This window comes from Notechis scutatus, chromosome 2 (genome assembly GCF_049901735.1).
Source record: "Notechis scutatus isolate UNSWTSFEM ecotype Mainland chromosome 2, rNotScu1.2, whole genome shotgun sequence".
Classification (NCBI taxonomy): Eukaryota; Metazoa; Chordata; class Lepidosauria; order Squamata; family Elapidae; genus Notechis; species Notechis scutatus.
In genome coordinates, this window is record NC_142010.1 from 18,031,662 (window position 1) to 18,052,483 (window position 20,822).

Genomic DNA, 20,822 nt, shown 5'->3' on the forward strand with positions numbered 1-20,822 from the left:
GGCAATAAATCTCAAGCCTCAGAGCTTCTGCTGTAACGTCTTCACTCTCAATTAGTCACTTTGCTTCTGGCGAATTCTACCTGCCCAGCTGTGTCCTTTTATTCACTCAGGCAATGTGCTAATTTCCCTAATTATTGGCTCGCCCTCCTCCTTCTTTCTAACTGGATTTGTCTCCTTAGTCTCCTTCTGTTCCTTACGTTTAACCACAAGTTTTCCAAATTCTCATCTCCACTAGAAGACTCCCTCATGCCTTCCCTGTCAGCCATTCCCGGCTGCTGATCAGATAAAGAACCAGAGGAGGTCAAAGGTCCTGACAATTCTAATACTTCAGGTCTGTCTTCCTTTGTCACATCCATCTCCTCATCCTGGTTACTATTCCAATCACTGAGCCATGCCGGCTCATATTTTTCTGCCATGTCCTCCTCACTTGAACTCATATCAGCCACAGGAGCAGAATCCAGACCCGGAGCCACAACAACTTTGTATATGTGTTTTTCGCACGTAAATCCTCAGATCTAGAATTCTTTCGATGCTACCACTTGATTTCCAGTAAAAGTTTCTTTTCTCTATAACAATGGAGTCTAAGAGTGTCTTTTTTGGATTTTGAATGGCGCACCATCTGACAGCAGCTCAATTTCCAGCCTCGGGAATTGCCAGCAAAACTTCTGGAACAACATCAGGACACCAGAAAACTAGTTCATGGCCATTCAGGCTGAAGCTCATCCTGGCTTCATGAGACAAGCAGAAATAAGTGTATTTCTCCTTTGGGGAGCACCTTACAAAAAGAATCATGAATATTCCAAGGATGTAATATAAAGAAATAAGGCACAATAGAGCAAATAGCAAGCTTTTGGATACCACCCATCCATTTACCAGTTCTAAGAGTTAAATTTCAATATACAGGTAGTCCTTGACTTACAACAGTTCATTGAGCGACCGTTCAAAGTTACAAGAGCACTGAAAAAGTGACTTATGACCATTTTTCACACTTACGACCTTTGTAGCATTCCCCATGATCATGTGATCAAAATTCAGATGCTAGGCAAACTGGATCATATTTATGACCGTTGCTGTTTTGCAAGGTTATGTGTTATCTTTTTACGACCTTTTTACTAGAAAAATCAATAGCCAGCTTTACTTAACCATGTCACTAACTTATCAGCTGCAGTGATTTGCTTAACAACAGTGGCAACAAAGGTTGTAAAATGGGGCAAAACTCACTTAACAAATGTCTCACTTAACAACAGAAATTTTGGGCTCAATTGTAGTCAGAAGTCAAGGACTTATGTAACCCCACACCAATATATGTCCAGCCTTATTTAGAGCACAGTTGACCTGGGTGGGGGGAGAAGAGATTGAAGAAAAGGTTATGTTCCTATTGTGTTTGCTTCTTTCTGTTTACAGTTTTGTGGGGTCCTTGGTGCTCTCTGAGCCTGGTTGTTTTCTTGCAGATATTTAATTACCCAACTAGGTAACATCATCAGTGATAGAAGCGAGTGGGATTTGGTCTCTGTTTATATATAGTGGTTTGCCCTGTCATTGTTGGTGAGAGTGTTGTTTTCTTCTTGCTGCTTTCATGATTAGATGTTGTTTACGGTTTGACTATTTGTCTGAGTTGGTGGTTCTGTGATTGGGGTATTTTTTATTGCTATTATTATTTTTGACAGGTTGTTTGTTGATCTGATATTAATTCTGGTGTTCATCCCTGTTTATCTGCATGTTGATTGCTGGCAAGGAGGTGTTTTGGTTTGGTTTTGACATATATGTGCTTAAGGGAATTAATAGCTGGTGCACACACACACACACACACCCATTATGACTGCATGGAGAGATATCGGTGAAAAGCATTTTGAGGGTCTTTGCCCAAATGTACAACAGGAGTCTTGTTTGAGCCTGATTTACCCTTCTAGGCCTTCTGTGTTTGCTATCTGTGGGTACAATACTGGCTATCTAGGATAAGGCGTGGCCCATTAAGAATTTGTCATGAGCAACCAGCCCAGGGGTTGTGAGTAATTCACAAAGATAACCTGCCTCCAGCCATCACTTTTTCCGGAAAGTTACCATGCAAAAGTGAGGCAAGAATCAAAACGTCTGATGAATTGTCTTTTTAAACACAATCCACTGGCCAGATAAGGCTTCCATTTTCCCTAATAGCTTCTTTGAAAGGCTTTGTTCACTATGTTCCTCATTGCCTGAATTTAGCAGGGCATTTTCTGCCAGACCACATCCATTCTAGAGGAGCATTTCAAATAAGAGAACAGAATAACAGAGTTGGAAAGGATCTTAGAGGTCTTCTAGTCAGGAGTGGGATTCTACCAATTCGCACCTATTCACTAGAACCGGTTGTTAACATTCTAAGCAGTTCGGAGACCCGGTTGTTAGAAGAAATTACTGGCCTAATCCTGTAAGGAAGGCAGGAAGGAAACATTCTGGTGTTGCTTACAGAAACTGCCTCTCCATTAACTCTTATTACATTCTTGGATAGACTTCCTGTCTCAGGAACATCTCTGGAATTTTTTCCCCTCCTTTGCTGGTACATTGCTTGTGTGGAATGACCATTCAAAGTTACAATGGCACCGGAAAAAGTGACTTATGACCATTTTTCGCACTTGCGACTGATGCAGCATCCCCACAGTCATGAGAGGCCAGGCGAGGAGATGCGTGCCTCGATGTGAGTGATATTGAGTTGGCCACACCCAGCCAGTAACATGACCACCAAGCCACGTCCACCCAGTCACATGACTACCAAGCCACGCCCACCATCTAAGCCACGCCCACAGAACCGGTTGTTAAAAATTTGAATCCCACCCCTGCTTCTAGTCCAACCCACTGCTCAAGTAGGAGTTCCGGTGCCATTTCAGACAAGTCGTCCAATCTCTTCTTTAAAACCTCCATTGCTGGCACATCCACAATTTCTGGAGGAATGTCGTTCCACTGATTAATTATTCTAACTATCAGTAAATTTCTCCTTAGTTCTAGGTTGGTTCTTAATTAGTTTCCTTCCATTGCTTCTTATTCTGCCTTCAGGTATTTCAGAGCAGTGGTCGCCAACCAGTGGGCTGGGGACCACTGGTGGTCCACGAGAAAATTTTGGTGGTCCACAAAGAAATGTCACCCCCTCCAAAGCACCCACAAAGCAATTAATCCAGGCTGCGCGGGAACACAAGACTGCGCCGCCCACATGGCCGGTGAGAACACAAGGCTTGCGTCACTTGCATTGCGAACAACACGAGGTAGTGAGGGAGGGGGAAAAGGGCGGAGGGGGGGAATTTGCCCCATGCGCCCCACGTGTCTGGCCTGGCCAATGGGCTGTTTCTTTCTGCTTTTGGCTGCACGCAAGGAAAGCAGCAAAAGTCTTTCTTTCTCTCTCCCAAACTCCACCAGAAATGAGTCTTTGGGACCCTGCAAGACATCCTGCTCCAAGAGGCTGAGTTTGGGGGAGAAAAAGAAAGACTTCTGCTGCTTTGCTGCTTTCCTTGCATGAAGCCAAAAGTCTGTATCTTCCTCGCCCTCCCCCACCCCCAAGAACAGAGCTGCAATCCCAAATAAAGAATAATCGATTGGTAGGAAAATGAAGTGGGTGATTTTCCTGCAGACTTTTTTGGGGATTTTCCCAGGGTCTCTGGTCTACAGGATTTAAAATTATGAGTTTGGTGATCCCTGAGGTCCAAAAGGTTGGTGACCACTGCTTCAGAGAATAGGTTAACTCTCTCTTCTTTATGGCAGCCCCTCAAATATTGGAACACTACTATCGTGTCACTTGTAATCGTTCTTTTCATTAAACAAGACATACCCAATTCCTACAATATTTTAGCCTCCAGTCCCCTAATCCTCTTTGTTGCTCCTCTCTGCACTTTTTCTAGAGTCTCAACATCTTTTTTATAACATGGCAACAACGACAACAAAATGTTCCTTCTGCACCCCTGACTTTTAGTTGTCTCTACACAAGCCCCTTTTTCGCACACGAATGATATCATCTGTGCTCTTGGCGGATTTGAAAGCATTTTCACCTTCAAAATCACACCCCAACTGCCACACCACTCCTAGGCATTGCTGTGGAATGCAACAATCAACAAACATTACAGATTAACTTCCATAATCACCCACAACACTGTGTCATTATCAGAAGCAAAGAAGATAGGTTATGGCTAAAACTATCAGGCCTTGGATACCCACTCCAAGGTTATCCTTGATCTGACTTTTAACCAAGTGCATTTTGAATTAGTCATAGGGAAAAAAAAGGGAAGAAAATACCTTAGGAAATTGGAAATACCCGCCACATTGTAAAGGCACGAAAGTGCTTCTGGAGTGAAATGCTGTTCGGTATGTGACACCTGAGAAATAATCATTGGGAATAAGACATTTAAACCATCTTAGCATTTGTTGGCAGGAGAACACCAGCTTTCTATACTGATACAGATTTCTCCTTAGTTCTAGGTGGCTTCTCTCCTTGATTAGCTTCCATCCATTGTTTCTTGGAAACCATCTCAGATTTCTTGCACACTTGTCAGATCTGATGCTGGTTTCTGTAAATCTAAGTTGAGTGCTCTTGTAAAAGAGCACAAACCTGTTTCTTACAGTATGGCTTTACAACAAACCGTTGTAAGTCGAGGACTATTCCTGCAATTTTCTTGGCAATGTATCTTAACAGAGACTTGTCACGACCTTCTTCCCAGATCTGAAAGAGAGGGGAACTGGCTCAAGGTCACCCAGCTAGGTTTGTGCCTAAGTCAGAACTAGAACTCACAGTGTCCTGGTTTCTCACCTGATACTTAACCGCTTCACCAAACTGGTGCTCCCTTTATGGTATATTTAAACCTAAATTGTTCATAAATCAAATCCTATTAACCTCCCCATCCCCACATAGGACGCCATTGCCTTCATTCTTGAGCACTGAGTGAAAGCAGGAGAAGAGAGAAGATGACCTCATGTTTCTAGGCCGTTTGTGATGGAAAAAAGACACGTGATATCATCCGAAACAACTGATATTTGTTTGTGTGTTATGTGGAATAAGCCGGTGATAACGCTTTCGCCTCAAACACACAATGCCATCATCCCACCTTTCTCGACAAGACTTCCCTCAGGGGTCACTTCTGATGTTATCAGCTCACAACTCACTTATTATGTGAGTATTATTTGTAGGCAAATTTTTTTAAAAAAATGTAAAAATAACCAACTCACAACCAACACCCTTGGTCACTGTGTGTCTTTGAGGTCATAAGCCAGACAGTTCTTGTGGGAAGGTAGAATTGTTGGAAGAATTATCCTTCTGGGTTCAGTTCCAAATGGGGGGAAAAGACACTGGAAACATGGAAGCTGTTTGGAAAGATGGTTTAATGGTGGACAGGACCACATGGCTTGGAGCTCCAAAGTGAAAAGGACGATCACATGCTTCAAGATGTTGGGTGATGGAAAAGAAGGAAAAGGGGCAAGATGCTGAGAGTGCAATTGTTTTTTTTATACCCTCTGTTGGGCCCCACCTTAGTGTTTCCTGTTCCTGTGCAAGAAATATATCCCATTGACTGTCAGACTCCCAGGGTTGGGGGGTCTTAGTTAACTTTGTAGACTTTGTCTGGACCACATGGCTTCACCTGAGTGCTGGCTGATGCAATCTTCCCAGGTGCCATGTGGTGAGATCGGTAGAGGCCTTTGTTATGTAGAATATTCTGGCCCAGGCCTTAATGGCCCGCCCATTAACAAAGGTGGGGGTGAGTTTCTGCTTCTGAAGGGAGTTTCTGCTTCTGAGTTTCTATTTCCCTTTTAGGGAAAATATTCTGCCTTTTTAATATTTCCTAGGACATTTCATTTTTCTAGGAGAGGGATGGGTGCTAACTTCCTACAGCATTTTGCCATGAACTCCGGAGTGCTGATTTCAGGGTCAACAACAAGCTGTGGAGAACTTCGGGCAGCCTTGGGTTTCTTCCATGTTTTCACAATGACCAATAGCGTCTGTGGTGGAAAGCAAAACAGAAATGATGGCTCCACGGCTGTGTGATCAAAGCTCCCATGTGTTGGGAAAGAAGGTGAGGGTGCAACTTTAATTACAGAGATACCATCCTGACTTCCCTGTGGATGCTTCTGCCAAAGATTATGTGGCGAAAACCCCCCACCGTTTAATAGAAGGCCAGTAAAATCTCTCTCTTAAAACATGCTCCTCTGTTTGGCCCTTCTTAAATGTGTAACCAAAGTCTTGGCCAAGTTCTTTCCCAAAGTACTTTCTTCTTCAAGTCAAAAGAAAAAAAAAAAGATGGTGCCCTCTGTGTGAACTAGGGAGTTTTACAGCCTAAGTAAATACCATGATGTTTTTTTTTTAGGCGGACATTTGATTTCATTTCAGAGAATGATTTCATGATGGTGGGAGTCTTGGTTTTTTTGAACTGTGAGGCAAGTTCACAGATGTGATTGAAGCAGAACGCAAAGCTAGGGGAAGATGTGATAGCAGTCTTCCAGTATTTATTTATTATTTTTATTATTTGATTTGTCAATCGCTTACAAGATAATAGGAATAAGTATAACAAATGTCTCACTTAACCACAGAAATTTTGGGCTCAATTGTAGTCATAAGTCAAGGACTTATGTAACCCTATACCAGTATATGTCTAGCCTTATTTAGAGAACAGCTGACCGGGGGTGGGTGGGGGGTGGAGAGAGATTGAAGAAAAGGTTATGTTCCTATTGTGTTTGCATCTTTCTGTTTACAATTTTGTGGGGTCCTCAGTGCTCTCTGAGCTTGTTTGGTTGTTTTCTTGCAGATATTTCATTACCCAACTAGATAACATCATCAATGCTAGAAGCGAGTGGGATTTGATCTCTGTTTATATATAGTGGTTTGCCCTGTCACTGTTGGTGGGAGTGTTATTTCTTCTTGCTGCTTTCACAATTAGATGTTGTTTACAGTTTGACTATTTGTCTGAGTTGGTGGTTCTGTGATTGGGGTATTTTTTATTGCTATTATTATTTTTGACAGCTTGTTTGTTGATCTGGTATTAATCCTGGTATTAATTCCTGTTTATCTGCATGTTGATTGCTGGCAAGGAGGTGTTTTGGTTGGTTTTGACATATATGTGCTTAAGGGAATTAATAGCTGGTGCACACACACACACACACACACACACACACACATTATGTGCAATGTATGATTTTATATTCTATACTTAGATCGGACCGAAGACGGCGTAATTCAAGGTTTTCTAGGTCTAGAATTTCAAGTCTGGTGGCATAAGGTATTCTACAACGAGTAGAGGAGTGGAGAACTCTTCTTGTGAAATATTTCTGGACTTTCTCAACTGTATTAATATCAGATACGTAATGTGGGTTCCAGACTGATGAGCTGTATCCGAGTATTGGCCTGGCAAATGTTTTGTATGCCCTAGTTAGTCGTGTGATATTACCAGAGAAAAAGCTACGATTATTCTGCTACAATACAGAAAACGGGCCTTTTGACCTTCACACCTCGGTCCCCACTTGTTTCACTGACAAACCAGAGAACGAGGGAAGCAAGGAAGTGAAATTATTTGGCTCAGAGATTAAAGAGGGAAATAACCTTACACAATACCTGACACCTCAAAGGAGATAGAGAAGAAATACGTGCAAAGGCAATTTCAGAAGTACAAAAGGTCACACCTGCACGAAATGTCGTGACTGAGAGCTTGGCTTCAGGAAATAAAACAAAAGACATCCTTACAATAAAATCCGCTGGACAAAGGCAAACTTTTGTTCTCCTGGAATGTGTAAGTACATTTCTCCTTCAGGGGTCTGTGAAATCTGTTTCTTGGAAAGACACGAACTGTTTCCGAGATCAACAGTTTAATTTAGTTCCTTTAAAGCAGACTATAAGTGAAATATGCAAGTATTGCTTTTTTTAAAAAAATGAATTACTAGTGCTGGCGTTGACTCTTACTGGCAATGGGGTGTACAAAAAGGAGATATTTAATGCTTCATTTCCCAATCACAGTAAGGACAACAATTAAGACATTTTTTTTTGGGGGGGGGGTGGAGAAATTATATGGGTGCAAATTTATATCACCTGGTTAATCGGCTCTTATTGTAGAGCAGTAATCCCATCGAAAACAAGGTTGCAGACAGAGTACAAATTGTCCTTGGGCAGACTGGCAAAAAAGAGAAAAGGAAGAGGATATTGGTAGAGTTTTAATTATGAGCTTTTTTCAGTTTGGGTCTAAGGGAGCTGCCGAGAATATCTGAAAGGGGTAATGTGTTCAGAATAATGTGTCGGGATTCCAGTAATCGCCCTCATTAAATCATGATTCTTGAGCCAAACTTCAAAAAACTTCAAACAATTTATTAGAGGTGAACATTTACCTGCACTGCCTTGTAAGAAGCCAACTCTGGCATACGTAATTTACAGACACCTGTGACCCTGTTTCCCCCACTTCCCCCTGGGTGTCTCATAAACCAGATTCTCCAATTGAGCATATTCACAGTCTGAGTGTCATCATTCACATTCTCCAATGAAATATATTCCAGGCAAAAGCTCTGGTATTTTAGTTACAATCTTTTAAAGATAAGAGTTGGAATGTACTTTTGCTTTCAAGTGCTCTTCCAGATTTCCTTCCTTCCCCCCACCACTTTTTTTTTTATGGCAACTACTAAAACAGGCCTAGGAATGTTTTATGAGTTGACATTATGTCCCAAAGGTGCTTTTTCAAAAGAACTGAAGAAACTTCTTGGATGAGAAGGGAAAGGTCTTTAAAGAAAAACGAATGTCCAGTTGCTTTTTGGAAAAGCCCCTTTGGGACAATTGAGACCTGGATGATTGAGAATCTCCATAGAAACATTCAGAATAACAGATGAGGGACAGTTAAATTAATCAATCCATTTTGATAAAATAAAAAGATGATAGATGACATGTTTCAAAGGAAGGAGGCAAAGTTGTGATTATCTGGAGAACTAATCCCAGCCATGTTTAGAAGGTACCAAATTAGGAACAACCAGGATAATGGATGTCCACCTTAGTATCTTGCACAACTATTGCATTCAGACACACAGCTTTTCTGTAACCCAAGCCAATTTTTTGCTTAAGAAAAGACAGTTTTAACTCATTCTGCTTAAATAAGAACAGTCCTCAAAGCTCTAAACTAGTAATCCATACTGCAAAGGTGATGACGCAGTAGCCGTGCCAAAAAACAACTACAATAACAATTGTCGCTTACTTTAAAAGGTATGGATGGAGGACTGGTGCTGCCATGGCTATTAGGTGAATCAGTGCAGTTCAGTGAACCATTTGGTTGTTAAGTGAACCTGGCTTCCCTCTTTTGACTCTGCTTGGCAGATGCCAGCTGAGAAGGTTTTAAATGGCAATAATTATGACCCTGGGATGCTTCAACTGTAACCATATGTCAGTTGCCAAGTGCCCAAATGTCAATCACATGACCATAAGGATGCTGTGATAATTGTAAGTGTGAAGACCGGTTGTCACCTTTTTCATTGCCGTTGTAACTTTGAATTGGTTGTAAGTTGAGGGTTTACAGGTTTTATCCTTTCTTCTACTCCATTCCATTCTATTATTCTGTTCTATTCCGTTCTGTTCTTGTTCTTATTCTTCCATTCCATTCCATTCCATTCCATTTCTATTATTCTATTCTACCTATCCATTCTTATTCTACTCTACTCTACTCTACTCTACTCTACTCTACTCTACTCTACTCTACTCTACTCTCTATTCTACTCTACTCTACTCTACTCTACTCTACTCCATTCCATTCCATTCCATTCCACTCTACTCTACTCTACTCTACTCCATTCCATTCCATTCTATCCTATCCTATCCATTCTTATTCTACTCTACTCTACTCTACTCTACTCTACTCCATTCCATTATTTTTCTTCTGTTCAATAGTGTCCAATTCTCAGAAACATCCTGGACCAATCCCTACAATTTTCTTAGCAAGTTTTTTCAAAGTAGCTTGCCATTGCTTCCTTCCTAGGGCTGAGAGAAGAGTGACTGGCTAAAGTTCACCCAGCTGAACTAGAACTCACAATCTCCTAGTTTCTAGCCTGCTGCCTTAACCATTGCACCAAATTGGTTCTTGGATTATAATAATACAATCAAATACAAAGAAAAGATAAGAGAAAGGAGTAAAAATGCAAGAAGAAAGGAAAGAAGAAAGGAAAAAAACAATATAATACAGAGAAAAGAAATATATGAAGAAGTGACTTCCAACGTTCAGGACAAGTATAAACAAATTTAGTGACTCTTCACCTTCTCTGTAGCTACAAACATTTTTCTCCTCATCCCATATGCCATCTTCATTCAACCATGTCATTGTGTTGAAGGGTTACAACTTTCCAAGGGCAATTGCAACTGCTTTGCAACCATACCATAACACTCTCAACTCTCCCAAACGGCTTCTAAGGAATCCTAAAATGTGTTCAACAGTTGATTTTCTGCAAGGTTCTTAAGGGGGGGAAAAAAAAACCTCGTGAAATGTTGATGTTCCTTCTGATTCTGCACAAAACGTTTGTTGCGTAAGAATGCCAGCATCTTATAAGCTCCGGTGGATGAGTTGTTAAAGCGTTGCAAAGATTTCACAATTCTGTGAGTTTACCCTTTTTCAAAATTGCTTTTGATTGTTGTTGTTGTTAGTTGCGAAGTTGTGCCCGACCCATCGCAACCCCATGGACAAAGTTCTTCCAGGCCTTCCTGTCCTTTATCATCCCCCCAGAGTCCACTTAAGATCACGCTGGCTGCTTCAGTGATTCCATCCAGTCGCCTCATTCTCTGTCATCCTCTTCTTCTTTTGCCCTCAATCGTTCCCAGCATTAGGCTCTTCTCCAGTGAGTCCTTCCTTCTCATTAGGTGGCCAAAGTATTTGAGTTAAATCTTCAGCATCTGGCCTGCTAAAGAGCAGTCAGGGTGGATCTCCTCTAGAACTGACCTAGAAGTGGTATGCAGCAGGTTCTGACCAGTTCTGGAGAACCGGTAGCGGAAATTTTGAGTAGTTCGGAGAACTGGCAAATCCCACCTCTGACTGGCCCTGCCCCCATCTATTCTCTGCCTCCCAAGTCCCAGCTGATCGGCTGGTTCTTCTTTTGTTGCCCTGCACAGGAGGACAGAGCTGGAAAGTAGGTTAGTGAGGTGGGGAGGGAATGAAGATTTTGCAGCATCCTCCCCCTGCCATGCCCACCAAGCCACATCCGCCAAGCCATGCCACGCCTACCAAGCCACACCCACAGAACCGGTAGTAAAAAAAATTGGATCCCACCACTGGAATGACCGGTTTGATCGGCCTTGCAGTCCAAGGGACTCGCAGGAGTCTTCTCCAGCACCGTAGTTCAAAGGCCTCCATTCTTTGTCGCTCAGCCTTCCTTACGCTTTTGATACCTGGTGCCTAAAAATGTTAATACCCTCTAAATCAGGCGTGTCCGACCTCTTGGCTCAGCTGGGCCACATTGAGTGAAGAAGGAATTGTCTCGGGCTGCATATAAAATGCATACTACAGTTAATGTATATAAATGCACATAATAATGTTAAAAGCTAACAATCTTGTGGGGGCCGCATTACTAGCTGTCCAGGGCCACAGGCAGGGCGCAGGTTGAACACACCTGTTCTAAATCATTTTCTCATTATCCAGAGTCCACTTTCTGGATAGAAACTTTTTTTTTAAAGACCAACCCGAGCCTCTTTGGAAGTTAAGCTTCAATGAGATTTAAATTTCATCCACCTAGAGTGGAGGCAAAAAAAAATAAAATGAATATGCAATAAGTAGAGTGGTTACATTGGCCAAGGACGATGGGGTAAGGGGAAATGGGCTTAAACCCAGGGCCCTATTACCATCCTGAGGCTGGATTTCCTCATCCCTCTGCATGTTATTTGCAAAAGAGAAGATGTTTCCACTTACAGGAGGCTGTAAAATCCATTTTTCCAAACTTATGAGCAGCGTTGCTTGCAGTTACAAGTCCCTACCTGTATGACCTACTCAGGCAAAGGTGCTGCGTTTAAGAACAAGTTGTGCACCACCCAAAAGAGAGGAAGCATTGATGCTGTCCCAGTTTGGAAAGCAAAGTTTTGATTTTCATTGGGCACAGAAGACAGAGGGAAGGACTTATTGCAGAAGGGATGAGCCACTGGTTATCCTGATGCCTCAAGGATGATATACAAGGCAGAGAGGGAGGGTGAAAAAGTGAAAGAGCAGAAGAAAGTTGAAAGATTACGAAGATTTACAAAAGACGGCCCAAAAAGATTGTTATTGTTGGCTTTACTGTATTAAGGAAGCAAGAGCTTTGTTGTTTCTCCATTTGTCAGCTTCCTGGGTGTGCATCACTCTTAGATGAAGTAAGAATTTCAGGAAATGGAGAACCGTCATAGCACGAGAGGAAAGAGGCCTCTAAGGTGACATTTGTCTTCTGACCACAGAACAGGCACTCAGTCTAAGGAAGCAGAACTCAAAAAGGCACGAAGGGAGAAATAAGGGAAGGAATATGTGACTTGTCACCACCTACATACAATTCAGCATTTTCAGAGAAAAATGAATGTAGAAGCATGATGACATTATCTCATAGCCTACACTATGTCATTTTTAAAAATTCTTTCTCATTCTGTGTGCGGAGATTGGATGGATGGATGGATGGATGGAAAGAGAGAGACAGATGGATACATTGATGATAGATAGATAGATAGATAGATAGATAGATAGATAGATAGATAGATAGATAGATAGATAGATAGATGATGGAAAGGGATGGATGAATGGAAAGAGAGATAGATAGATGATAGATAGATAGATAGATAGATAGATAGATAGATAGATAGATAGATAGATAGATGAATGGGTAGATAGATAAATATGGATAGATGGACAGATGAATGGAGAAAAAATGGATAGAGATAGATAGATAGATAGATAGATAGATAGATAGATAGATAGATAGATAGATAGATAGATGATGGAAAGGGATGGATGAATGGAAAGAGAGATAGATAGATGATAGATAGATAGATAGATAGATAGATAGATAGATAGATAGATAGATAGATAGATAGATGAATGGGTAGATAGATAAATATGGATAGATGGACAGATGAATGGAGAAAAATGGATAGAGATAGATAGATAGATAGATAGATAGATAGATGATAGATAGATAGATAGATAGATAGATAGATAGATAGATAGATAGATAGATAGATAGATGATGGAAAGGGATGGATGAATGGAAAGAGAGATAGATAGATGATAGATAGATAGATAGATAGATAGATAGATAGATAGATAGATAGATAGATAGATGAATGGGTAGATAGATAAATATGGATAGATGGACAGATGAATGGAGAAAAAATGGATAGAGATAGATAGATAGATAGATAGATAGATAGATAGATGATAGATAGATAGATAGATAGATATATAGATAGATAGATAGATAGATAGATAGATAGATAGATAGATAGATAGATAGATAGATAGATGATGGAAAGGGATGGATGAATGGAAAGAGAGATAGATAGATGATAGATAGATAGATAGATAGATAGATAGATAGATAGATAGATAGATAGATAGATAGATAGATGAATGGGTAGATAGATAAATATGGATAGATGGACAGATGAATGGAGAAAAAATGGATAGAGATAGATAGATAGATAGATAGATAGATAGATAGATAGATAGATAGATGATAGATAGATAGATAGATAGATAGATAGATAGATAGATAGATAGATAGATAGATAGATGATGGAAAGGGATGGATGAATGGAAAGAGAGATAGATAGATAGATAGATAGATAGATAGATAGATAGATAGATAGATAGATAGATAGATAGATAGATGATGGAAAGATGGATGGATGAATGGAAAGAGAGACACAGATGGATAGATAGATAGATAGATAGATAGATAGATAGATAGATAGATAGATAGATGATAGATAGATAGATAGATAGATAGATAGATAGATAGATAGATAGATAGATAGATAGATAGATAATGGAAAGATGGATGGATGAATGGAAAGAGAGACACAGATGGATAGATAGATAGATAGATAGATAGATGATAGATAGATAGATAGATAGATAGATAGATAGATAGATAGATAGATAGATAGATAGGATATGGATATAGATGATATATGGATAAAGAGATGAATGGATAGATAGATAAATATGGATAGATGGATAGATGGGTGTAGAGAAGGATAGAGATGGATAGACAAACAGACAGACGGACAGAAAGATAGATATAGATAGATAGATTTGGATAGATGAGTAGATAAATATAGTTAGATGATAGATAAATAGAGATATAGATAGAGAGAGGGAGAGGGAGGGAGGGAGACAGAGAAAGACAGAAACAGAGGGAGAGAAAGGGAATACTGTACATGGGTTGATTTTTATCAGATTGATGTCAGCTCTTACCAACCACCTAGATGTTTCCAGGAGGGTCCATCCCATCCTGGAGCTTCCACAGACCAATATGGAATGAGAGATTTGAGTCCGAAGGCAAAATGAATTACAACCATAACCGAGCCTGGAATTACGATCCTAAGTCATTACGGTTCTAAGTCAAGGCATCACATGACCAGATTCAAAGTTACAACCATTTTTTTTAATGTCAGCTGTTAAGCAACCACAGCTTTGGTTAGGCAAATGCGTTTTCCCATAGGGGTGTTCTTTGCCAAAAACCAGAAGTAAATTTCAAGATCAGGCAAAAGGATCACAAATCAGTCACATGACCACAGGATACTGCAAACGGCCATAAAGAGGAGCTGGCTGCCAAGCATCAGAAATGCAATCATGTGGCCCTAGGGGTGTGTGTGTGTGTGTGTGTGTACAAGCATGCACGTCCATTGTAACTCCACAAATAGGTCATAAGTACCTCCGGTGAAGTCCGTCATGATTTCAAACGATTGTTAAGTGACCAGTCATAAGTTGAGGATTTCATGTAACTATATACAGGTAGCCCTTGACCCACAACCACAATTAAGCCCAACATTTCTGTTGCTAAGCGAAACATTTCTTAAGTGAGTTTTGCTCTATTTAATGACCTTTCTTGCCACCCGTTGTTAAGTGAATCTCTGCAAGCTAGTAACAAGGGTCGTTAAGCGGATATCGCTTCCAGGTTGATTTTGCTTGTCAGAGGATTGCAGAAAACGATCATGTTACCCCGAGACCCTGCGACCGTCATACATATGAGTCAGTTGCCAACCGTCTGAATTTTGATCGTGGAGATGCTGCAATGGTCATAAGTGTGAAAAACAGTCATAAGTAGCTTTTTTCAGTGCCGTTGTAACTTTTTAATGGTCACTAAATAAACCATTGTAAGTCAAGGACAATCTGTATATTACAAATCAGTCAGAATAAAAAGAAAGAGAAAGTCAGAGATTGATTACCTTTTTTTCCCCCAAGCAGCTCCTTTTTTCTCCTTTTTCCTTCTTTACAACATTCATAAATATTTACTTTTATTCATATGTTAAATTTGTTTGCCGCCCATCTCGTTGCAATCTGGTCAGCTAAGTAACAATAAATATGGAGACCTTAGTGTGAAGCTCAAAGACTGGGACCTTTTTTCTATTATAAAATAATTTAATGCATTTTGCAGTTGTCTATCAATGCTGCACAATTGCTACAATTGTACAATTCAAGCAGCCTTATATTTATTAACATTTTATAAATTATATTTAACAATATCAACATTTTTAAATTTTTATTTCCAAGGTTTACGATCTCAACCAAAATAGTGTTAACGGTTATTCGTTTAAATTCCATAAATGCCACTGTACCCAGCTAGAATTTACATTTTAATAAGAAATAATTTGTGTGTCATAACACCATAAAACAATGAGTTGGGGAAAATAAGGGAAGGGTTAAGTTATGAAGTGGTTCCCACAATCAACACCCTCCATCTATTATTATTTTTCCTCTTTCAGTTCTGCTTTTATAGTTTTTAAAGCTTTTTTAAAATAATGATTGTATAACGGTTGCCCCAAATACGCTTTTTTATGAGGCAACTGGAGTTCTTTGTTTTTATTGAAGACTTTTCATTTCTCATCCAAGAAGCTTCTTCAGTTCTGACTATCAGAGTTGAAGAAGCTTCTTGGATGAGAAGCGAAATGTCTTCAAAGAAAAACCAGAAAGTCCAGTTGCCTCTTGAATCTCCATGGACATATTATATAATGGTTTTAGGTAATGATTATTTATATATTTACTATTTTGATTGGATTGCTGTACCCCACCCAAAATCAGTTTCTAGGAGAATAGCTAACAGCCGCGTGGATTTGATTAAGAAATAAAAATATATATTAATCATTGCATATTATTCTGTGTTCTGACCTAAACCTGGTTCCAAGAGAGCAAACACGACAAAGCCAGTAGTACAGCCTTTTAATGTTTCATCTACGAATCCTGTTTCTTCACAGATAAAAGGCTGCTTCCAACTAATTAGTTCTGACAAGAAAGAGCCTTGCTAAGTTTTTTCAAGTCTGCCAAAAAACAACAGATAAGAAATAGTTTACATTACAACACAAGAGTCTTCAAATAGCAACTGTAATGTCCACAAGGCTGAGTTCAAAATGTTTTTGCCTTCTGCAAAGAACGTTGGCTTCACAGCTGGCTTTTATCTTCTTGAAGGAGGGGCCATTACCTTGCAGCCTTACTCCCGAGTTGCCCAAGCTGTTGTAACTGCTCTTTCCTCCGAGCAATCCTGCGTCTCGAACCTCCTGCACTGCCAGGCCCCAAATCTTGAGGCAGCAGGCACTCCCTGGTCCTGGCCCCTCATAGCCTCCTCATCCACTGCCTGCTCCGGCTAACCACAACATTCTGTGCCACAAAGAAACAGGGGAACTTTGAAAGCTGATGGGCACAATTCCAGATGGATTGATTGATTTTATTTTACAGGATGTCCTTAACCTACAACCCAGATTCAAAGTCCTGACAGTCAGCCCCTCCCCTCACAGTCATGTGACTGCGCTTCAGGCAATTGGTAGGTCTCATTTATGGCCGTTTGCGGCATTCTGTGGTCACGTGACTGTGTTTTAGGTTTTTGTTGGAAACTGGCATTTAGCTCCGTTGGTTCGCTTAACGACCCCTGCCAAAAAAAAGTCTGTAAAATGGTAAAAAAATTACATAAATTGTAAAAGGTCATAAAATTATGACTGTGAGGGGCAGGCTCCATTATGATCATAATTCAAGGAACATCTACAAATAGCATCCTGAGTCACTGCATAGGGCTACTCATTCCAGGGCTGATTACACTCTCAAATTCTGCTTAAGTTAGCATAATTTTAGTGCCACGGCATCTTAGTGTAACATTACTCAGGGAAAACCCAGAGTTTCGTTTAAGTACTGCATGCAATCAACAGGAAACTACATAGAATCCTGTCCCCTTTACCCACATGCCTGGAAAATCTACAGTCCTGTCATTCCCTCTTTATTTTTGTAATAGCATAAGTAAAACCTCTCAAAATATTCTGAATAATAATAACAACAATAACAATAACAATAACAACAACAACAACAACAATAATAATAATAATAATAATAATAATAATAATAATAATAATAATAATAATAATAATAATAATAATAATATCTTTAGTCAGATTCACAGCCTTTGGGGCTGGTTGATAGCTCAACAGTCCTGACCAAGGACCTAGGAACTGTTCAGGTAATATCAGAGGATATAAGCTGTTCCAAGTAGAGTGGGTTTTTTTGTAGAATCAGGGTATTCGGGTCTGATAAATTCAGAATTTCCAAATAGCGAGATAGCCCTTTAGGTATTGCTCCAAGGGCTCCAATTATAATTGGGATAAGACACGATTTCTTTTTCCAGAGTCGCTCAACTTCAATTAGTAAGTCCCAATACTTTGTGGTTTTTTTCTTTCTGCTTGTCTTCAATTCGTGCATCACCAGGTATTGCAATGTCAATGAACCAACCCTTTTTCTTCTCAACGATGGTTATGTCAGGTGAGTTGTGGGCCAAATGCCTGTCTGTCTGAATTCTGAAGTCCCACAAGATATTATTATTATTATTATTATTATTATTATTATTATTATTATTATTATTATTATTATTATTATTATTATTTATTTATTATTATTATTATATCTGAAGTGGTGTAGGGTTTCCTGCCTAAGCAGGGGGTTGGACTAGAATACCTCCAAGGTCCCTTCCAACTCTGCTATTCTATTCTATTCTGAAAATAATTGTCATTTTTAGTTTGAAGTGTCTGATTGATGAGGGATTTGCAGCCCAGCTAATGCCGTCCCCTAACTCTGAACCACGCAGCAGAGATCAATCCTTATCCCAAATGTAATCCATTCAGATGTTTTTCAACTACAAGGCCCAGCATCCCTCACTGTTGGACAGGCTGTTTGTGGTTTCCAGGTTCTGTAGTTTTGGTAATATTTGGAGGTAAAGATTAAACTTAATCTTTACCTCCAAGAATGAGAAAAAATCAGGAAAAGGAACCAAACGGAAATGAAGGAGATGGATATTAATAGAAATGTATTTCTTCATCACACCGGAAGGACAAAATTGTTATATTCTTTGTACGAGGGGAACCTAGGCAGTCCAAGAAGCAGTAGATAAAATTATTCTACACATTGTTATGGACCCACTGAAGTGGTGCGATCGCCTAGAGGTGGAGTTCTCACCTCACAATCAGGAGGCTGTGCATTCGATCCTAGGTAGAGGCAGATATATCTCTCTCTGGGCGCACTGAGAATATATCTGCTGAACAAAACTCCACATTGGTGACAGGAAGGGCATCCAGCCAGTAAACATTCTGCTAGCTCCATTCAGTTGCCCGGACTCCAATCCACAGGGGATTACGGGGACGTTAAAAGGAGATGATTGTAATGGACCCGTTGGTTCTTAGTGGCTGTTCTCTCAGTGAACCAGAGTCAAGCTTCAGACAGATGTACAGGAATGAATAATTCTGTCAAGATATTATTTCTCAACCATATGCAATTCTGTCATTCTCAATCTTCCAACACCAACATGGACCCAAGTATTGGAGTGTCCCAAATCCTGGTTTTGGTACGCTGGCATTTTGAAGCCATCCAACTTTTAGGTGAAGCCAAGTTGGCGAATCTGAATTACACAGCGTATGAAACAAGGAAATATGACTAATAGCTGAGCCTTCGTGAGAGTAACATCCTCTAGATGTATTGCAACAACTTCTTTTCAAATTTCTAGAAGGAGGCTCTGTTAATCTGCAACTTCCACAGTTCCTACTTGTGGTTGTTAGCACATGAATGGAAGATCATAAGGAAATCCCAGGATTACAGAATAGGCTAGGGAAGCAAGCTAATATTTCAAAGAAAGCAAATCACGCTGCACGTCTGTCGAGAAATTCAAAAACTGTAATTGGAGTAACTGAGATTCGCTTAAAGAAAGTTGACTTTTTGCCTCTCACTGTACATAATGGACAAAATTTGTAACCCAGAAGCGAAAACATACGAAGGACGGTTGCAGGAATTGGGTATGGCCAGTCTAGAGAAAAGAAGGTCAATTAAGAACAATTGAGAACAATTAACCAGTGGAACAGCTTTGCCTTCAGAAGTTGTTGGTGTTTCATCACTGGAGGTGTTTAAGAAGACACTGGACAGTCACTTGTCTGAAACGTTATAGGGCAGGGGTGTCAAACTTACGTTGTCACAGTGATGTCATGTGATGTATCAGTACTTTTCCCCACTTCACTAAACTGGGCGTGGGTGTGGCCAGCACGGGCCAGGAGTTTGACAGCCCTGTTATAGGGTCTTCTGCTGGAGCATGGGGTTAGAATAACCGAATAACAGAGTTGGAAGGGACCTTGGAGGTCTTCTAGTCAAACCCACTACTTAGGCAGGAAACCCTATAGCATTTCAGACAAAGGGTTATCCAATCTCTTCTGAAAAACTTTCAGGAAAAGTTCTGAAGGCAAGTTGTTCCACTAATGAATTGTTTTTAACTGTCAGGAAATTTCTCCTTAGTTTTAGGTTGCTTCCCTCCTGGATTAGTTTCTACCAGGGGTGGGCTGCTGAGGGTTCTCTCAAGGGTTCGGGAGAGCCCCCAGATCAGATTCTGTGCAGTTCGGAGAACCCCCAAATCCTATTCCTGGCTGGCCCTGACCTGCCCCTCCCCCTCTCCCAGGAGTCCCCACACGGCCCGATTTGGATGCAGGTAAGTGCAGGGCGCACACAGAGGCTCAGGGAGGACGAAAAATGGGCCTCCCGGAAGTTCAATAAGGCCGGAAATGGGCCCATTTCCGGCTTCTGAGAGCTTCTGGGGCCTAGGGAGGGCAAAAATCCCCCCCCCGCCGTGGTGCAGGAGGCTGACTAGGCCATGCCCACTATGGCCACGTCCACCCAGCAACCCGGCAAAGAACCTTTTGCTAAAAATTTTGAAGCCCACCCTTGGTTTCCACCCATTGCTTCTTGTCCTGCCCTCAGGGGCTTTGGAGAATAGCTTGACTCCCTCTACTTTGTGGCAGCCCCTGAGATATTGGAAGACTGATATCATGTCTCCCCTAGTCCTTCTTTTCATTCAACTAGACCAGTGATGGCTAACCTTTTCAGCTTAGTGTGTCGAAAATCGGGAAAAAGTGTAGCCTTCCTCGGGTCGTGTGTCACTTCAAGAAATATCAATAATTTGGTTTATGACGGACTGGGCTGGGGTGATCACACAGGGCTGTAAAACTCGTCTCTCTGGTCTCAGGGCTGCAGGTGCAGGATGTGGGGATCAGAAGGCCACCTTACAGGGCTGTGAACCTCATGGATCTCCTTTCCTCCTGTAGCGTTCCTGAGGTAATGAAACTGACAAACCTCAGTTTATGGCGGTTAAAACTGGTTCTCTGCTGCAAAGATCTTGCGGCA